At 45.0% G+C, this 14830-nt stretch overlaps 38 pseudogenes; all 38 read left to right on the top strand.

The window, feature by feature from the left end:
• The first annotated feature begins 66 nt into the window (after window positions 1-66).
• On the top strand, window positions 67-185 carry LOC140087734 (5S ribosomal RNA; annotated as a pseudogene).
• A 70-nt stretch (window positions 186-255) lies between these two features.
• Window positions 256-374, top strand: LOC140085373 (5S ribosomal RNA; annotated as a pseudogene).
• Window positions 375-1161: 787 nt separating this feature from the next.
• On the top strand, window positions 1162-1280 carry LOC140086779 (5S ribosomal RNA; annotated as a pseudogene).
• A 70-nt stretch (window positions 1281-1350) lies between these two features.
• Window positions 1351-1469, top strand: LOC140085128 (5S ribosomal RNA; annotated as a pseudogene).
• Window positions 1470-1539: 70 nt separating this feature from the next.
• Window positions 1540-1658, top strand: LOC140098729 (5S ribosomal RNA; annotated as a pseudogene).
• A 637-nt stretch (window positions 1659-2295) lies between these two features.
• Window positions 2296-2414, top strand: LOC140098865 (5S ribosomal RNA; annotated as a pseudogene).
• Window positions 2415-2673: 259 nt separating this feature from the next.
• On the top strand, window positions 2674-2792 carry LOC140079631 (5S ribosomal RNA; annotated as a pseudogene).
• Window positions 2793-2862: 70 nt separating this feature from the next.
• Window positions 2863-2981, top strand: LOC140091876 (5S ribosomal RNA; annotated as a pseudogene).
• A 70-nt stretch (window positions 2982-3051) lies between these two features.
• LOC140093129 (5S ribosomal RNA) lies at window positions 3052-3170 on the top strand (annotated as a pseudogene).
• Window positions 3171-4142: 972 nt separating this feature from the next.
• LOC140079632 (5S ribosomal RNA) lies at window positions 4143-4261 on the top strand (annotated as a pseudogene).
• Window positions 4262-4709: 448 nt separating this feature from the next.
• Window positions 4710-4828, top strand: LOC140079633 (5S ribosomal RNA; annotated as a pseudogene).
• Window positions 4829-4898: 70 nt separating this feature from the next.
• Window positions 4899-5017, top strand: LOC140098866 (5S ribosomal RNA; annotated as a pseudogene).
• A 217-nt stretch (window positions 5018-5234) lies between these two features.
• LOC140099504 (5S ribosomal RNA) lies at window positions 5235-5353 on the top strand (annotated as a pseudogene).
• Window positions 5354-5611: 258 nt separating this feature from the next.
• LOC140098117 (5S ribosomal RNA) lies at window positions 5612-5730 on the top strand (annotated as a pseudogene).
• A 70-nt stretch (window positions 5731-5800) lies between these two features.
• LOC140084882 (5S ribosomal RNA) lies at window positions 5801-5919 on the top strand (annotated as a pseudogene).
• A 594-nt stretch (window positions 5920-6513) lies between these two features.
• Window positions 6514-6632, top strand: LOC140088611 (5S ribosomal RNA; annotated as a pseudogene).
• A 70-nt stretch (window positions 6633-6702) lies between these two features.
• Window positions 6703-6821, top strand: LOC140089455 (5S ribosomal RNA; annotated as a pseudogene).
• A 70-nt stretch (window positions 6822-6891) lies between these two features.
• LOC140084807 (5S ribosomal RNA) lies at window positions 6892-7010 on the top strand (annotated as a pseudogene).
• A 259-nt stretch (window positions 7011-7269) lies between these two features.
• On the top strand, window positions 7270-7388 carry LOC140079635 (5S ribosomal RNA; annotated as a pseudogene).
• Window positions 7389-7458: 70 nt separating this feature from the next.
• LOC140088077 (5S ribosomal RNA) lies at window positions 7459-7577 on the top strand (annotated as a pseudogene).
• A 217-nt stretch (window positions 7578-7794) lies between these two features.
• Window positions 7795-7913, top strand: LOC140099516 (5S ribosomal RNA; annotated as a pseudogene).
• A 258-nt stretch (window positions 7914-8171) lies between these two features.
• On the top strand, window positions 8172-8290 carry LOC140087735 (5S ribosomal RNA; annotated as a pseudogene).
• A 70-nt stretch (window positions 8291-8360) lies between these two features.
• On the top strand, window positions 8361-8479 carry LOC140086256 (5S ribosomal RNA; annotated as a pseudogene).
• A 598-nt stretch (window positions 8480-9077) lies between these two features.
• Window positions 9078-9196, top strand: LOC140094084 (5S ribosomal RNA; annotated as a pseudogene).
• A 70-nt stretch (window positions 9197-9266) lies between these two features.
• Window positions 9267-9385, top strand: LOC140085140 (5S ribosomal RNA; annotated as a pseudogene).
• Window positions 9386-9836: 451 nt separating this feature from the next.
• LOC140093013 (5S ribosomal RNA) lies at window positions 9837-9955 on the top strand (annotated as a pseudogene).
• Window positions 9956-10403: 448 nt separating this feature from the next.
• LOC140098867 (5S ribosomal RNA) lies at window positions 10404-10522 on the top strand (annotated as a pseudogene).
• Window positions 10523-10781: 259 nt separating this feature from the next.
• Window positions 10782-10900, top strand: LOC140092824 (5S ribosomal RNA; annotated as a pseudogene).
• Window positions 10901-10970: 70 nt separating this feature from the next.
• On the top strand, window positions 10971-11089 carry LOC140091877 (5S ribosomal RNA; annotated as a pseudogene).
• Window positions 11090-11159: 70 nt separating this feature from the next.
• Window positions 11160-11278, top strand: LOC140092271 (5S ribosomal RNA; annotated as a pseudogene).
• A 594-nt stretch (window positions 11279-11872) lies between these two features.
• Window positions 11873-11991, top strand: LOC140088613 (5S ribosomal RNA; annotated as a pseudogene).
• A 262-nt stretch (window positions 11992-12253) lies between these two features.
• Window positions 12254-12372, top strand: LOC140092609 (5S ribosomal RNA; annotated as a pseudogene).
• Window positions 12373-12820: 448 nt separating this feature from the next.
• Window positions 12821-12939, top strand: LOC140079636 (5S ribosomal RNA; annotated as a pseudogene).
• A 70-nt stretch (window positions 12940-13009) lies between these two features.
• Window positions 13010-13128, top strand: LOC140079637 (5S ribosomal RNA; annotated as a pseudogene).
• Window positions 13129-13345: 217 nt separating this feature from the next.
• LOC140099528 (5S ribosomal RNA) lies at window positions 13346-13464 on the top strand (annotated as a pseudogene).
• A 258-nt stretch (window positions 13465-13722) lies between these two features.
• LOC140095823 (5S ribosomal RNA) lies at window positions 13723-13841 on the top strand (annotated as a pseudogene).
• Window positions 13842-14288: 447 nt separating this feature from the next.
• Window positions 14289-14407, top strand: LOC140098869 (5S ribosomal RNA; annotated as a pseudogene).
• Window positions 14408-14666: 259 nt separating this feature from the next.
• On the top strand, window positions 14667-14785 carry LOC140097271 (5S ribosomal RNA; annotated as a pseudogene).
• Window positions 14786-14830: the final 45 nt, after the last annotated feature.

The raw sequence follows: 14830 nt of genomic DNA on the forward strand, positions 1-14830 counted from the left end.
TGAACCTGAAAATTGTGTTAGTTTCTCTATGAGATAGTAAAAGAAAGTAGAAATTAGGCAGCTGCTGTCAACGGCCATTCTAAGCTGAATGTGCCTGCTCTCGTCAGATCGCAGCAGCAATGCAGCTTAAGGCTTGGCAAGTACCAGCATGGGAGACTGGCTGGGAATCCCATGTTCTGTTGACCTTTTTGAACCTGAAAATTGTTAGTTTCTCTGTCAAAGATGGTAAAAGAAGGTTCAAATTGAACAGCTGCTGTCAACGGCCATTCTAAGCTGAATGTGCCTGCTCTCGTCAGATCGCAGCAGCAATGCAGCTTAAGGTTTGGCAAGTACCAGCATGGGAGACTGACTGGGAATCCCAAGTTCCGTTGACCTTTTTGAACCTGAAAATTGTGTTAGTTTCTCTATGAGATAGTAAAAGAAGGTTCAAATTGAACAGCTGCTGTCAACGCCCATTCTAAGCTAAGGCTTGGCAAGTACCAGCATGGGAGACTGGCTGGGAATCCCAAGTTCCATTGACCTTTTTGAACCTGAAAATTGAGTTAGTTTCTCTATGAGATAGTAAAAGAAGGTTCAAATTGAACAGCTGCTGTCAACGGCCATTCTAAGCTGAATGTGCATGTTCTTGTCAGATCGCAGCAGCAATGCAGCTTAAGGCTTGGCAAGTACCAGCATGGGAGACTGGCTGGGAATCCCAAGTTCCGTTGACCTTTTTGAACCTGAAAATTGTGTTAGTTTCTCTATGAGATAGTAAAAGAAGGTTCAAATTGAACAGCTGCTGTCAACAGCCATTCTAAGCTGAATGTGCATGCTCTGGTCAGATCGCAGCAGCAATGCAGCTTAAGGCTTTGCAAGTACCAGCATGGGAGACTGGCTGGGAATCCCAAGTTCTGTTGACATTTTTGAACCTGAAAATCGTGTTAGTTTCTCTATGAGATAGTAAAAGAAGGTTCAAATTGAACAACTGCTGTCAACGGCCATTCTACTAAGCTTAATGTGCCTGCTCTCGTCAGATCGCAGCAGCAATGCAGCTTAAGGCTTGGCAAGTACCAGCATGGGAGACTGGCTGGGAGTCCCAAGTTCCGTTGACCTTTTTGAACCTGAAAATTGTGTTAGTTTCTCTATGAGATAGTAAAAGAAGGTTCAAATTGAACAGCTGCTGTCAACGGCCATTCTAAGCTGAATGTGCCTGCTCTCGTCAGATCGCAGCAGCAATGCAGCTTAAGGCTTGGCAAGTACCAGCATGGGAGACTGGCTGGGAATCCTAAGTTCTGTTGACCTTTTTGAACCTGAAAATTGTGTTAGTTTCTCTATGAGGTAGTAAAATAAGGTTCAAATTGAACAGTTGCTGTCAACGGCCATTCTAAGCTGAATGTGCCTGCTCTCGTCAGATCGCAGCAGCAATGCAGCTTAAGGCTTGGCAAGTACCAGCATGGGAGACTAGCTGGGAATCCCAAGTTCCGTTGACCTTTTTGAACCTGAAAATTGTGTTAGTTTCTCTATGAGATAGTAAAAGAAGGTTCAAATTGAACAGCTGCTGTCAACAGCCATTCTAAGCTGAATGTGCCTGCTCTGGTCAGATCGCAGCAGCAATGCAGCTTAAGGCTTGGCAAGTACCAGCATGGGAGACTGGCTGGGAATCCCAAGTTCCGTTGACCTTTTTGAACCTGAAAATTGTGTTAGTTTCTCTATGAGATAGTAAAAGAAGGTTCAAATTGAACAGCTGCTGTCAACGGCCATTCTAAGCGGAATGTGCCTGCTCTCGTCAGATCGCAGCAGCAATGCAGCTTAAGGCTTGGCAAGTACCAGCATGGGAGACTGGCTGGGAATCATAAGTTCCGTTGACCTTTTTTTAACCTGAAAATTGTGTTAGTTTCTCTATGAGATAGTAAAAGAAGGTTCAAATTGAACAGCTGCTGTCAACGGCCATTCTAAGCTGAATGCGCCTGCTCTCGTCAGATCGCAGCAGCAATGCAGCTTAAGGCTTGGCAAGTACCAGCATGGGAGACTGGCTGGGAATCCCAAGTTCCATTGACTTTTTGAACCTGAAAATTGTGTTAGTTTCTCTATGAGATAGTAAAAGAAGGTTCAAATTGAACAGCTGCTGTCAACTGCCATTCTAAGCTGAATGTGCATGCTCTTGTCAGATCGCAGCAGCGTTGCAGCTTAAGGCTTGGCAAGTACCAGCATGGGAGTCTGGCTGGGAATCCCAAGTTCTCTTGACCTTTTTGAACCTGAAAATTGTGTTAGTTTCTCTATGAGATAGTAAAACAAAGTAGAAATTAGGCAGCTGCTGTCAACGGCCATTCTAAGCTGAATGTGCCTGCTCTCGTCAGATCGCAGCAGCAATGCAGCTTAAGGCTTGGCAAGTACCAGCATGGGAGACTGGCTGGGAATCCCAAGTTCCGTTGACCTTTTTGAACCTGAAAATTGTTAGTTTCTCTGTCAAAGATGGTAAAAGAAGGTTCAAATTGAACAGCTGCTGTCAACGGCCATTCTAAGCTGAATGTGCCTGCTCTCGTCAGATCGCAGCAGCAATGCAGCTTAAGGCTTGGCAAAAACCAGCATGGGAGACTGGCTGGGAATCCCAAGTTCTGTTGACCTTTTTGAACCTGAAAATTGTGTTAGTTTCTCTATGAGATAGTAAAAGAAGGTTCAAATTGAACAGCTGCTGTCAACGGCCATTCTAAGCTGAATGTGCCTGCTCTCGTCAGATCGCAGCAGCAATGCAGCTTAAGGCTTGGCAAGTACCAGCATGGGAGACTGGCTGGGAATCCCAAGTTCTGTTGACCTTTTTGAACCTGAAAATTGTGTTAGTTTCTCTATGAGATAGTAAAAGAAGGTTCAAACTGAACAGCTGCTGTCAACGGCCATTCTAAGCTGAATGTGCCTGCTCTCGTCAGATCGCAGCAGCAATGCAGCTTAAGGCTTGGCATGTACCAGCATGGGAGACTGGCTGGGAATCCTAAGTTCCGTTGACCTTTTTGAGCCTGAAAATTGTGTTAGTTTCTCTATGAGATAGTAAAAGAAGGTTCAAATTGAACAGCTGCTGTCAACAGCCATTCTAAGCTGAATGTGCCTGCTCTCGTCAGATCGCAGCAGCGTTGCAGCTTAAGGCTTGGCAAGTACCAGCATGGGAGACTGGCTGGGAATCCCAAGTTCTGTTGACCTTTTTGAACCTGAAAATTGTGTTAGTTTCTCTATGAGATAGTAAAAGAAGGTTCAAATTGAACAGCTGCTGTCAACGCCCATTCTAAGCTAAGGCTTGGCAAGTACCAGCATGGGAGACTGGCTGGGAATCCCAAGTTCCATTGACCTTTTTGAACCTGAAAATTGAGTTAGTTTCTCTATGAGATAGTAAAAGAAGGTTCAAATTGAACAGCTGCTGTCAACGGCCATTCTAAGCTGAATGTGCATGCTCTTGTCAGATCGCAGCAGCGTTGCAGCTTAAGGCTTGGCAAGTACCAGCATGGGAGACTGGCTGGGAATCCCAAGTTCCGTTGACCTTTTTGAACCTGAAAATGTGTTAGTTTCTCTATGAGATAGTAAAAGAAGGTTCAAATTGAACAGCTGCTGTCAACGGCCATTCTAAGCTGAATGTGCATGCTCTTGTCAGATCGCAGCAGCGTTGCAGCTTAAGGCTTGGCAAGTACCAGCATGGGAGACTGGCTGGGAATCCCAAGTTCTGTTGACCTTTTTGAACCTGAAAATTGTGTTAGTTTCTCTATGAGATAGTAAAAGAAAGTAGAAATTAGGCAGCTGCTGTCAACGGCCATTCTAAGCTGAATGTGCCTGCTCTCGTCAGATCGCAGCAGCAATGCAGCTTAAGGCTTGGCAAGTACCAGCATGGGAGACTGGCTGGGAATCCCACGTTCCATTGACCTTTTTGAACCTGAAAATTGTTAGTTTCTCTGTCAAAGATGGTAAAAGAAGGTTCAAATTGAACAGCTGCTGTCAACGGCCATATTAAGCTGAATGTGCCTGCTTTCGTCAGATCGCAGCAGCAATGCAGCTTAAGGTTTGGCAAGTACCAGCATGGGAGACTGGCTGGAAATCCCAAGTTCTGTTGACCTTTTTGAACCTGAAAATTGTGTTAGTTTCTCTATGAGATAGTAAAAGAAGGTTCAAATTGAACAGCTGCTGTCAACGGCCATTCTAAGCTGAATGTGCCTGCTCTCGTCAGATCGCAGCAGCAATGCAGCTTAAGGCTTGGCAAGTACCAGCATGGGAGACTGGCTGGGAATCCCAAGTTCTGTTGACCTTTTTGAACCTGAAAATTGTGTTAGTTTCTCTATGAGATAGTAAAAGAAGGTTCAAATTGAACAGCTGCTGTCAACGGCCCTTCTAAGCTGAATGTGTGTGCTCTTGTCAGATCGCAGCAGCGATGCAGCTTAAGGCTTGGCAAGTACCAGCATGGGAGACTGACTGGGAATCCCAAGTTCTGTTGACCTTTTTGAACCTGAAAATTGTGTTAGTTTCTCTATGAGATAGTAAAAGAAGGTTCAAATTGAACAGCTGCTGTCAATGGCCATTCTAAGCTGAATGTGCCTGCTCTCGTCAGATCGCAGCAGCAATGCAGCTTAAGGCTTGGCAAGTACCAGCATGGGAGACTGGCAGGGAATCCCAAGTTCCATTGACCTTTTTGAACCTGAAAATTGTGTTAGTTTCTCTATGAGATAGTAAAAGAAGGTTCAAATTGAACAGCTGCTGTCAACGGCCATTCTAAGCTGAATGTGCCTGCTCTCGTCAGATCGCAGCAGCAATGCAGCTTAAGGCTTGGCAAGTACCAGCATGGGAGACTGGCTGGGAATCCCAAGTTCTGTTGACCTTTTTGAACCTGAAAATTGTATTAGTTTCTCTATGAGATAGTAAAAGAAGGTTCAAATTGAACAGCTGCTGTCAACGGCCATTCTAAGCTGAATGTGCCTGCTCTCGTCAGATCGCAGCAGCAATGCAGCTTAAGGCTTGGCAAGTACCAGCATGGGAGACTGGCTGGGAATCCCAAGTTCCGTTGACCTTTTTGAACCTGAAAATTGTGTTAGTTTCTCTATGAGATAGTAAAAGAAGGTTCAAATTGAACAGCTGCTGTCAACGCCCATTCTAAGCTAAGGCTTGGCAAGTACCAGCATGGGAGACTGGCTGGGAATCCCAAGTTCCATTGACCTTTTTGAACCTGAAAATTGAGTTAGTTTCTCTATGAGATAGTAAAAGAAGGTTCAAATTGAACAGCTGCTGTCAACGGCCATTCTAAGCTGAATGTGCCTGCTCTCATCAGATCGCAGCAGCAATGCAGCTTAAGGCTTGGCAAGTACCAGCATGGGAGACTGGCTGGGAATCCCAAGTTCCGTTGACCTTTTTGAACCTGAAAATGTGTTAGTTTCTCTATGAGATAGTAAAAGAAGGTTCAAATTGAACAGCTGCTGTCAACGGCCATTCTAAGCTGAATGTGCATGCTCTTGTCAGATCGCAGCAGCGTTGCAGCTTAAGGCTTGGCAAGTACCAGCATGGGAGACTGCTTGGGAATCCCAAGTTCTGTTGACCTTTTTGAACCTGAAAATTGTGTTAGTTTCTCTATGAGATAGTAAAAGAAAGTAGAAATTAGGCAGCTGCTGTCAACGGCCATTCTAAGCTGAATGTGCCTGCTCTCGTCAGATCGCAGCAGCAATGCAGCTTAAGGCTTGGCAAGTACCAGCATGGGAGACTGGCTGGAAATCCCACGTTCTGTTGACCTTTTTGAACCTGAAAATTGTTAGTTTCTCTGTCAAAGATGGTAAAAGAAGGTTCAAATTGAACAGCTGCTGTCAACGGCCATTCTAAGCTGAATGTGCCTGCTCTCGTCAGAACGCAGCAGCAATGCAGCTTAAGGTTTGGCAAGTACCAGCATGGGAGACTGGCTGGGAATCCCAAGTTCTGTTGACCTTTTTGAACCTGAAAATTGTGTTAGTTTCTCTATGAGATAGTAAAAGAAGGTTCAAATTGAACAGCTGCTGTCAACGCCCATTCTAAGCTAAGGCTTGGCAAGTACCAGCATGGGAGACTGGCTGGGAATCCCAAGTTCCATTGACCTTTTTGAACCTGAAAATTGAGTTAGTTTCTCTATGAGATAGTACAAGAAGGTTCAAATTGAACAGCTGCTGTCAACGGCCATTCTAAGCTGAATGTGCATGCTCTTGTCAGATCGCAGCAGCGTTGCAGCTTAAGGCTTGGCAAGTACCAGCATGGGAGACTGGCTGGGAATCCCAAGTTCCGTTGACCTTTTTGAACCTGAAAATGTGTTAGTTTCTCTAAGAGATAGTAAAAGAAGGTTCAAATTGAACAGCTGCTGTCAACGGCCATTCTAAGCTGAATGTGCATGCTCTTGTCAGATCGCAGCAGCGTTGCAGCTTAAGGCTTGGCAAGTACCAGCATGGGAGACTGGCTGGGAATCCCAAGTTCTGTTGACCTTTTTGAACCTGAAAATTGTGTTAGTTTCTCTATGAGATAGTAAAAGAAAGTAGAAATTAGGCAGCTGCTGTCAACGGCCATTCTAAGCTGAATGTGCCTGCTCTCGTCAGATCGCAGCAGCAATGCAGCTTAAGGCTTGGCAAGTACCAGCATGGGAGACTGGCTGGGAATCCCACGTTCCGTTGACCTTTTTGAACCTGAAAATTGTTAGTTTCTCTGTCAAAGATGGTAAAAGAAGGTTCAAATTGAACAGCTGCTGTCAACGGCCATATTAAGCTGAATGTGCCTGCTCTCGTCAGATCGCAGCAGCAATGCAGCTTAAGGTTTGGCAAGTACCAGCATGGGAGACTGGCTGGGAATCCCAAGTTCTGTTGACCTTTTTGAACCTGAAAATTGTGTTAGTTTCTCTATGAGATAGTAAAAGAAGGTTCAAATTGAACAGCTGCTGTCAACGGCCATTCTAAGCTGAATGTGCCTGCTCTCGTCAGATCGCAGCAGCAATGCAGTTTAAGGCTTGGCAAGTACCAGCATGGGAGACTGGCTGGGAATCCCAAGTTCTGTTGACCTTTTTGAACCTGAAAATTGTGTTAGTTTCTCTATGAGATAGTAAAAGAAGGTTCAAATTGAACAGCTGCTGTCAACGGCCCTTCTAAGCTGAATGTGTGTGCTCTTGTCAGATCGCAGCAGCAATGCAGCTTAAGGCTTGGCAAGTACCAGCATGGGAGACTGGCAGGGAATCCCAAGTTCCATTGACCTTTTTGAACCTGAAAATTGTGTTAGTTTCTCTATGAGATAGTAAAAGAAGGTTCAAATTGAACAGCTGCTGTCAACGGCCATTCTAAGCTGAATGTGCCTGCTCTCGTCAGATCGCAGCAGCAATGCAGCTTAAGGCTTGGCAAGTACCAGCATGGGAGACTGGCTGGGAATCCCAAGTTCTGTTGACCTTTTTGAACCTGAAAATTGTATTAGTTTCTCTATGAGATAGTAAAAGAAGGTTCAAATTGAACAGCTGCTGTCAACGGCCATTCTAAGCTGAATGTGCCTGCTCTCGTCAGATCGCAGCAGCAATGCAGCTTAAGGCTTGGCAAGTACCAGCATGGCAGACTGGCTGGGAATCCCAAGTTCCGTTGACCTTTTTGAACCTGAAAATTGTGTTAGTTTCTCTATGAGATAGTAAAAGAAGGTTCAAATTGAACAGCTGCTGTCAACGCCCATTCTAAGCTAAGGCTTGGCAAGTACCAGCATGGGAGACTGGCTGGGAATCCCAAGTTCCATTGACCTTTTTGAACCTGAAAATTGAGTTAGTTTCTCTATGAGATAGTAAAAGAAGGTTCAAATTGAACAGCTGCTGTCAACGGCCATTCTAAGCTGAATGTGCCTGCTCTCATCAGATCGCAGCAGCAATGCAGCTTAAGGCTTGGCAAGTACCAGCATGGGAGACTGGCTGGGAATCCCAAGTTCCGTTGACCTTTTTGAACCTGAAAATGTGTTAGTTTCTCTATGAGATAGTAAAAGAAGGTTCAAATTGAACAGCTGCTGTCAACGGCCATTCTAAGCTGAATGTGCATGCTCTTGTCAGATCGCAGCAGCGTTGCAGCTTAAGGCTTGGCAAGTACCAGCATGGGAGACTGCCTGGGAATCCCAAGTTCTGTTGACCTTTTTGAACCTGAAAATTGTGTTAGTTTCTCTATGAGATAGTAAAAGAAAGTAGAAATTAGGCAGCTGCTGTCAACGGCCATTCTAAGCTGAATGTGCCTGCTCTCGTCAGATCGCAGCAGCAATGCAGCTTAAGGCTTGGCAAGTACCAGCATGGGAGACTGGCTGGGAATCCCATGTTCTGTTGACCTTTTTGAACCTGAAAATTGTTAGTTTCTCTGTCAAAGATGGTAAAAGAAGGTTCAAATTGAACAGCTGCTGTCAACGGCCATTCTAAGCTGAATGTGCCTGCTCTCGTCAGATCGCAGCAGCAATGCAGCTTAAGGTTTGGCAAGTACCAGCATGGGAGACTGGCTGGGAATCCCAAGTTCCGTTGACCTTTTTGAACCTGAAAATTGTGTTAGTTTCTCTATGAGATAGTAAAAGAAGGTTCAAATTGAACAGCTGCTGTCAACGCCCATTCTAAGCTAAGGCTTGGCAAGTACCAGCATGGGAGACTGGCTGGGAATCCCAAGTTCCATTGACCTTTTTGAACCTGAAAATTGAGTTAGTTTCTCTATGAGATAGTAAAAGAAGGTTCAAATTGAACAGCTGCTGTCAACAGCCATTCTAAGCTGAATGTGCATGCTCTTGTCAGATCGCAGCAGCAATGCAGCTTAAGGCTTGGCAAGTACCAGCATGGGAGACTAGCTGGGAATCCCAAGTTCCATTGACCTTTTTGAACCTGAAAATCGTGTTAGTTTCTCTATGAGATAGTAAAAGAAGGTTCAAATTGAACAACTGCTGTCAACGGCCATTCTACTAAGCTTAATGTGCCTGCTCTCGTCAGATCGCAGCAGCAATGCAGCTTAAGGCTTGGCAAGTACCAGCATGGGAGACTGGCTGGGAGTCCCAAGTTCCGTTGACCTTTTTGAACCTGAAAATTGTGTTAGTTTCTCTATGAGATAGTAAAAGAAGGTTCAAATTGAACAGCTGCTTTCAACGGCCATTCTAAGCTGAATGTGCCTGCTCTCGTCAGATCGCAGCAGCAATGCAGCTTAAGGCTTGGCAAGTACCAGCATGGGAGACTGGCTGGGAATCCTAAGTTCTGTTGACCTTTTTGAACCTGAAAATTGTGTTAGTTTCTCTATGAGGTAGTAAAATAAGGTTCAAATTGAACAGTTGCTGTCAACGGCCATTCTAAGCTGAATGTGCCTGCTCTCGTCAGATCGCAGCAGCAATGCAGCTTAAGGCTTGGCAAGTACCAGCATGGGAGACTAGCTGGGAATCCCAAGTTCCGTTGACCTTTTTGAACCTGAAAATTGTGTTAGTTTCTCTATGAGATAGTAAAAGAAGGTTCAAATTGAACAGCTGCTGTCAACAGCCATTCTAAGCTGAATGTGCATGCTCTGGTCAGATCGCAGCAGCAATGCAGCTTAAGGCTTTGCAAGTACCAGCATGGGAGACTGGCTGGGAATCCCAAGTTCTGTTGACATTTTTGAACCTGAAAATCGTGTTAGTTTCTCTATGAGATAGTAAAAGAAGGTTCAAATTGAACAACTGCTGTCAACGGCCATTCTACTAAGCTTAATGTGCCTGCTCTCGTCAGATCGCAGCAGCAATGCAGCTTAAGGCTTGGCAAGTACCAGCATGGGAGACTGGCTGGGAGTCCCAAGTTCCGTTGACCTTTTTGAACCTGAAAATTGTGTTAGTTTCTCTATGAGATAGTAAAAGAAGGTTCAAATTGAACAGCTGCTGTCAACGGCCATTCTAAGCTGAATGTGCCTGCTCTCGTCAGATCGCAGCAGCAATGCAGCTTAAGGCTTGGCAAGTACCAGCATGGGAGACTGGCTGGGAATCATAAGTTCCGTTGACCTTTTTTTAACCTGAAAATTGTGTTAGTTTCTCTATGAGATAGTAAAAGAAGGTTCAAATTGAACAGCTGCTGTCAACGGCCATTCTAAGCTGAATGCGCCTGCTCTCGTCAGATCGCAGCAGCAATGCAGCTTAAGGCTTGGCAAGTACCAGCATGGGAGACTGGCTGGGAATCCCAAGTTCCATTGACTTTTTGAACCTGAAAATTGTGTTAGTTTCTCTATGAGATAGTAAAAGAAGGTTCAAATTGAACAGCTGCTGTCAACTGCCATTCTAAGCTGAATGTGCATGCTCTTGTCAGATCGCAGCAGCGTTGCAGCTTAAGGCTTGGCAAGTACCAGCATGGGAGTCTGGCTGGGAATCCCAAGTTCTCTTGACCTTTTTGAACCTGAAAATTGTGTTAGTTTCTCTATGAGATAGTAAAACAAAGTAGAAATTAGGCAGCTGCTGTCAACGGCCATTCTAAGCTGAATGTGCCTGCTCTCGTCAGATCGCAGCAGCAATGCAGCTTAAGGCTTGGCAAGTACCAGCATGGGAGACTGGCTGGGAATCCCAAGTTCCGTTGACCTTTTTGAACCTGAAAATTGTTAGTTTCTCTGTCAAAGATGGTAAAAGAAGGTTCAAATTGAACAGCTGCTGTCAACGGCCATTCTAAGCTGAATGTGCCTGCTCTCGTCAGATCGCAGCAGCAATGCAGCTTAAGGCTTGGCAAAAACCAGCATGGGAGACTGGCTGGGAATCCCAAGTTCTGTTGACCTTTTTGAACCTGAAAATTGTGTTAGTTTCTCTATGAGATAGTAAAAGAAGGTTCAAATTGAACAGCTGCTGTCAACGGCCATTCTAAGCTGAATGTGCCTGCTCTCGTCAGATCGCAGCAGCAATGCAGCTTAAGGCTTGGCAAGTACCAGCATGGGAGACTGGCTGGGAATCCCAAGTTCTGGTGACCTTTTTGAACCTGAAAATTGTGTTAGTTTCTCTATGAGATAGTAAAAGAAGGTTCAAACTGAACAGCTGCTGTCAACGGCCATTCTAAGCTGAATGTGCCTGCTCTCGTCAGATCGCAGCAGCAATGCAGCTTAAGGCTTGGCATGTACCAGCATGGGAGACTGGCTGGGAATCCTAAGTTCCGTTGACCTTTTTGAGCCTGAAAATTGTGTTAGTTTCTCTATGAGATAGTAAAAGAAGGTTCAAATTGAACAGCTGCTGTCAACGGCCATTCTAAGCTGAATGTGCCTGCTCTCGTCAGATCGCAGCAGCGTTGCAGCTTAAGGCTTGGCAAGTACCAGCATGGGAGACTGGCTGGGAATCCCAAGTTCTGTTGACCTTTTTGAACCTGAAAATTGTGTTAGTTTCTCTATGAGATAGTAAAAGAAGGTTAAAATTGAACAGCTGCTGTCAACGCCCATTCTAAGCTAAGGCTTGGCAAGTACCAGCATGGGAGACTGGCTGGGAATCCCAAGTTCCATTGACCTTTTTGAACCTGAAAATTGAGTTAGTTTCTCTATGAGATAGTAAAAGAAGGTTCAAATTGAACAGCTGCTGTCAACGGCCATTCTAAGCTGAATGTGCATGCTCTTGTCAGATCGCAGCAGCGTTGCAGCTTAAGGCTTGGCAAGTACCAGCATGGGAGACTGGCTGGGAATCCCAAGTTCCGTTGACCTTTTTGAACCTGAAAATGTGTTAGTTTCTCTATGAGATAGTAAAAGAAGGTTCAAATTGAACAGCTGTTGTCAACGGCCATTCTAAGCTGAATGTGCATGCTCTTGTCAGATCGCAGCAGCGTTGCAGCTTAAGGCTTGGCAAGTACCAGCATGGGAGACTGGCTGGGAATCCCAAGTTCTGTTGACCTTTTTGAACCTGAAAATTGTGTTAGTTTCTCTATGAGATAGTAAAAGAAAGTAGAAATTAGGCAGCTGCTGTCAACGGCCATTCTAAGCTGAATGTGCCTGCTCTCGTCAGATCGCAGCAGCAATGCAGCTTAAGGCTTGGCAAGTACCAGCATGGGAGACTGGCTGGGAATCCCACGTTCCGTTGACCTTTTTGAACCTAAAAAAAATTGTTAGTTTCTCTGTCAAAGATGGTAAAAGAAGGTTCAAATTGAACAGCTGCTGTCAACGGCCATATTAAGCTGAATGTGCCTGCTTTCGTCAGATCGCAGCAGCAATGCAGCTTAAGGTTTGGCAAGTACCAGCATGGGAGACTGGCTGGAAATCCCAAGTTCTGTTGACCTTTTTGAACCTGAAAATTGTGTTATTTTCTCTATGAGATAGTAAAAGAAGGTTCAAATTGAACAGCTGCTGTCAACGGCCATTCTAAGCTGAATGTGCCTGCTCTCGTCAGATCGCATCAGCAATGCAGCTTAAGGCTTGGCAAGTACCAGCATGGGAGACTGGCTGGGAATCCCAAGTTCTGTTGACCTTTTTGAACCTGAAAATTGTGTTAGTTTCTCTATGAGATAGTAAAAGAAGGTTCAAATTGAACAGCTGCTGTCAACGGCCCTTCTAAGCTGAATGTGTGTGCTCTTGTCAGATCGCAGCAGCGATGCAGCTTAAGGCTTGGCAAGTACCAGCATGGGAGACTGACTGGGAATCCCAAGTTCTGTTGACCTTTTTGAACCTGAAAATTGTGTTAGTTTCTCTATGAGATAGTAAAAGAAGGTTCAAATTGAACAGCTGCTGTCAATGGCCATTCTAAGCTGAATGTGCCTGCTCTCGTCAGATCGCAGCAGCAATGCAGCTTAAGGCTTGGCAAGTACCAGCATGGGAGACTGGCAGGGAATCCCAAGTTCCATTGACCTTTTTGAACCTGAAAATTGTGTTAGTTTCTCTATGAGATAGTAAAAGAAGGTTCAAATTGAACAGCTGCTGTCAACGGCCATTCTAAGCTGAATGTGCCTGCTCTCGTCAGATCGCAGCAGCAATGCAGCTTAAGGCTTGGCAAGTACCAGCATGGGAGACTGGCTGGGAATCCCAAGTTCTGTTGACCTTTTTGAACCTGAAAATTGTATTAGTTTCTCTATGAGATAGTAAAAGAAGGTTCAAATTGAACAGCTGCTGTCAACGGCCATTCTAAGCTGAATGTGCCTGCTCTCGTCAGATCGCAGCAGCAATGCAGCTTAAGGCTTGGCAAGTACCAGCATGGGAGACTGGCTGGGAATCCCAAGTTCTGTTGACCTTTTTGAACCTGAAAATTGTGTTAGTTTCTCTATGAGATAGTAAAAGAAGGTTCAAATTGAACAGCTGCTGTCAACGCCCATTCTAAGCTAAGGCTTGGCAAGTACCAGCATGGGAGACTGGCTGGGAATCCCAAGTTCCATTGACCTTTTTGAACCTGAAAATTGAGTTAGTTTCTCTATGAGATAGTAAAAGAAGGTTCAAATTGAACAGCTGCTGTCAACGGCCATTCTAAGCTGAATGTGCCTGCTCTCATCAGATCGCAGCAGCAATGCAGCTTAAGGCTTGGCAAGTACCAGCATGGGAGACTGGCTGGGAATCCCAAGTTCCGTTGACCTTTTTGAACCTGAAAATGTGTTAGTTTCTCTATGAGATAGTAAAAGAAGGTTCAAATTGAACAGCTGCTGTCAACGGCCATTCTAAGCTGAATGTGCATGCTCTTGTCAGATCGCAGCAGCGTTGCAGCTTAAGGCTTGGCAAGTACCAGCATGGGAGACTGCTTGGGAATCCATAGTTCTGTTGACCTTTTTGAACCTGAAAATTGTGTTAGTTTCTCTATGAGATAGTAAAAGAAAGTAGAAATTAGGCAGCTGCTGTCAACGGCCATTCTAAGCTGAATGTGCCTGCTCTCGTCAGATCGCAGCAGCAATGCAGCTTAAGGCTTGGCAAGTACCAGCATGGGAGACTGGCTGGGAATCCCACGTTCTGTTGCCCTTTTTGAACCTGAAAATTGTTAGTTTCTCTGTCAAAGATGGTAAAAGAAGGTTCAAATTGAACAGCTGCTGTCAACGGCCATTCTAAGCTGAATGTGCCTGCTCTCGTCAGAACGCAGCAGCAATGCAGCTTAAGGCTTGGCAAGTACCAGCATGGGAGACTGGCTGGGAATCCCAAGTTCCATTGACTTTTTGAACCTGAAAATTGTGTTAGTTTCTCTATGAGATAGTAAAAGAAGGTTCAAATTGAACAGCTGCTGTCAACTGCCATTCTAAGCTGAATGTGCATGCTCTTGTCAGATCGCAGCAGCGTTGCAGCTTAAGGCTTGGCAAGTACCAGCATGGGAGTCTGGCTGGGAATCCCAAGTTCTCTTGACCTTTTTGAACCTGAAAATTGTGTTAGTTTCTCTATGAGATAGTAAAACAAAGTAGAAATTAGGCAGCTGCTGTCAACGGCCATTCTAAGCTGAATGTGCCTGCTCTCGTCAGATCGCAGCAGCAATGCAGCTTAAGGCTTGGCAAGTACCAGCATGGGAGACTGGCTGGGAATCCCAAGTTCCGTTGACCTTTTTGAACCTGAAAATTGTTAGTTTCTCTGTCAAAGATGGTAAAAGAAGGTTCAAATTGAACAGCTGCTGTCAACGGCCATTCTAAGCTGAATGTGCCTGCTATCGTCAGATCGCAGCAGCAATGCAGCTTAAGGCTTGGCAAAAACCAGCATGGGAGACTGGCTGGGAATCCCAAGTTCTGTTGACCTTTTTGAACCTGAAAATTGTGTTAGTTTCTCTATGAGATAGTAAAAGAAGGTTCAAATTGAACAGCTGCTGTCAACGGCCATTCTAAGCTGAATGTGCCTCCTCTCGTCAGATCGCAGCAGCAATGCAGCTTAAGGCTTGGCAAGTACCAGCATGGGAGACTGGCTGGGAATCCCAAGTTCTGTTGACCTTTTTGAACCTGAAAATTGTGTTAGTTTCTCTATGAGATAGTAAA

Source organism: Engystomops pustulosus, chromosome 9 (assembly GCF_040894005.1).
Source record: "Engystomops pustulosus chromosome 9, aEngPut4.maternal, whole genome shotgun sequence".
Taxonomy (NCBI): Eukaryota; Metazoa; Chordata; class Amphibia; order Anura; family Leptodactylidae; genus Engystomops; species Engystomops pustulosus.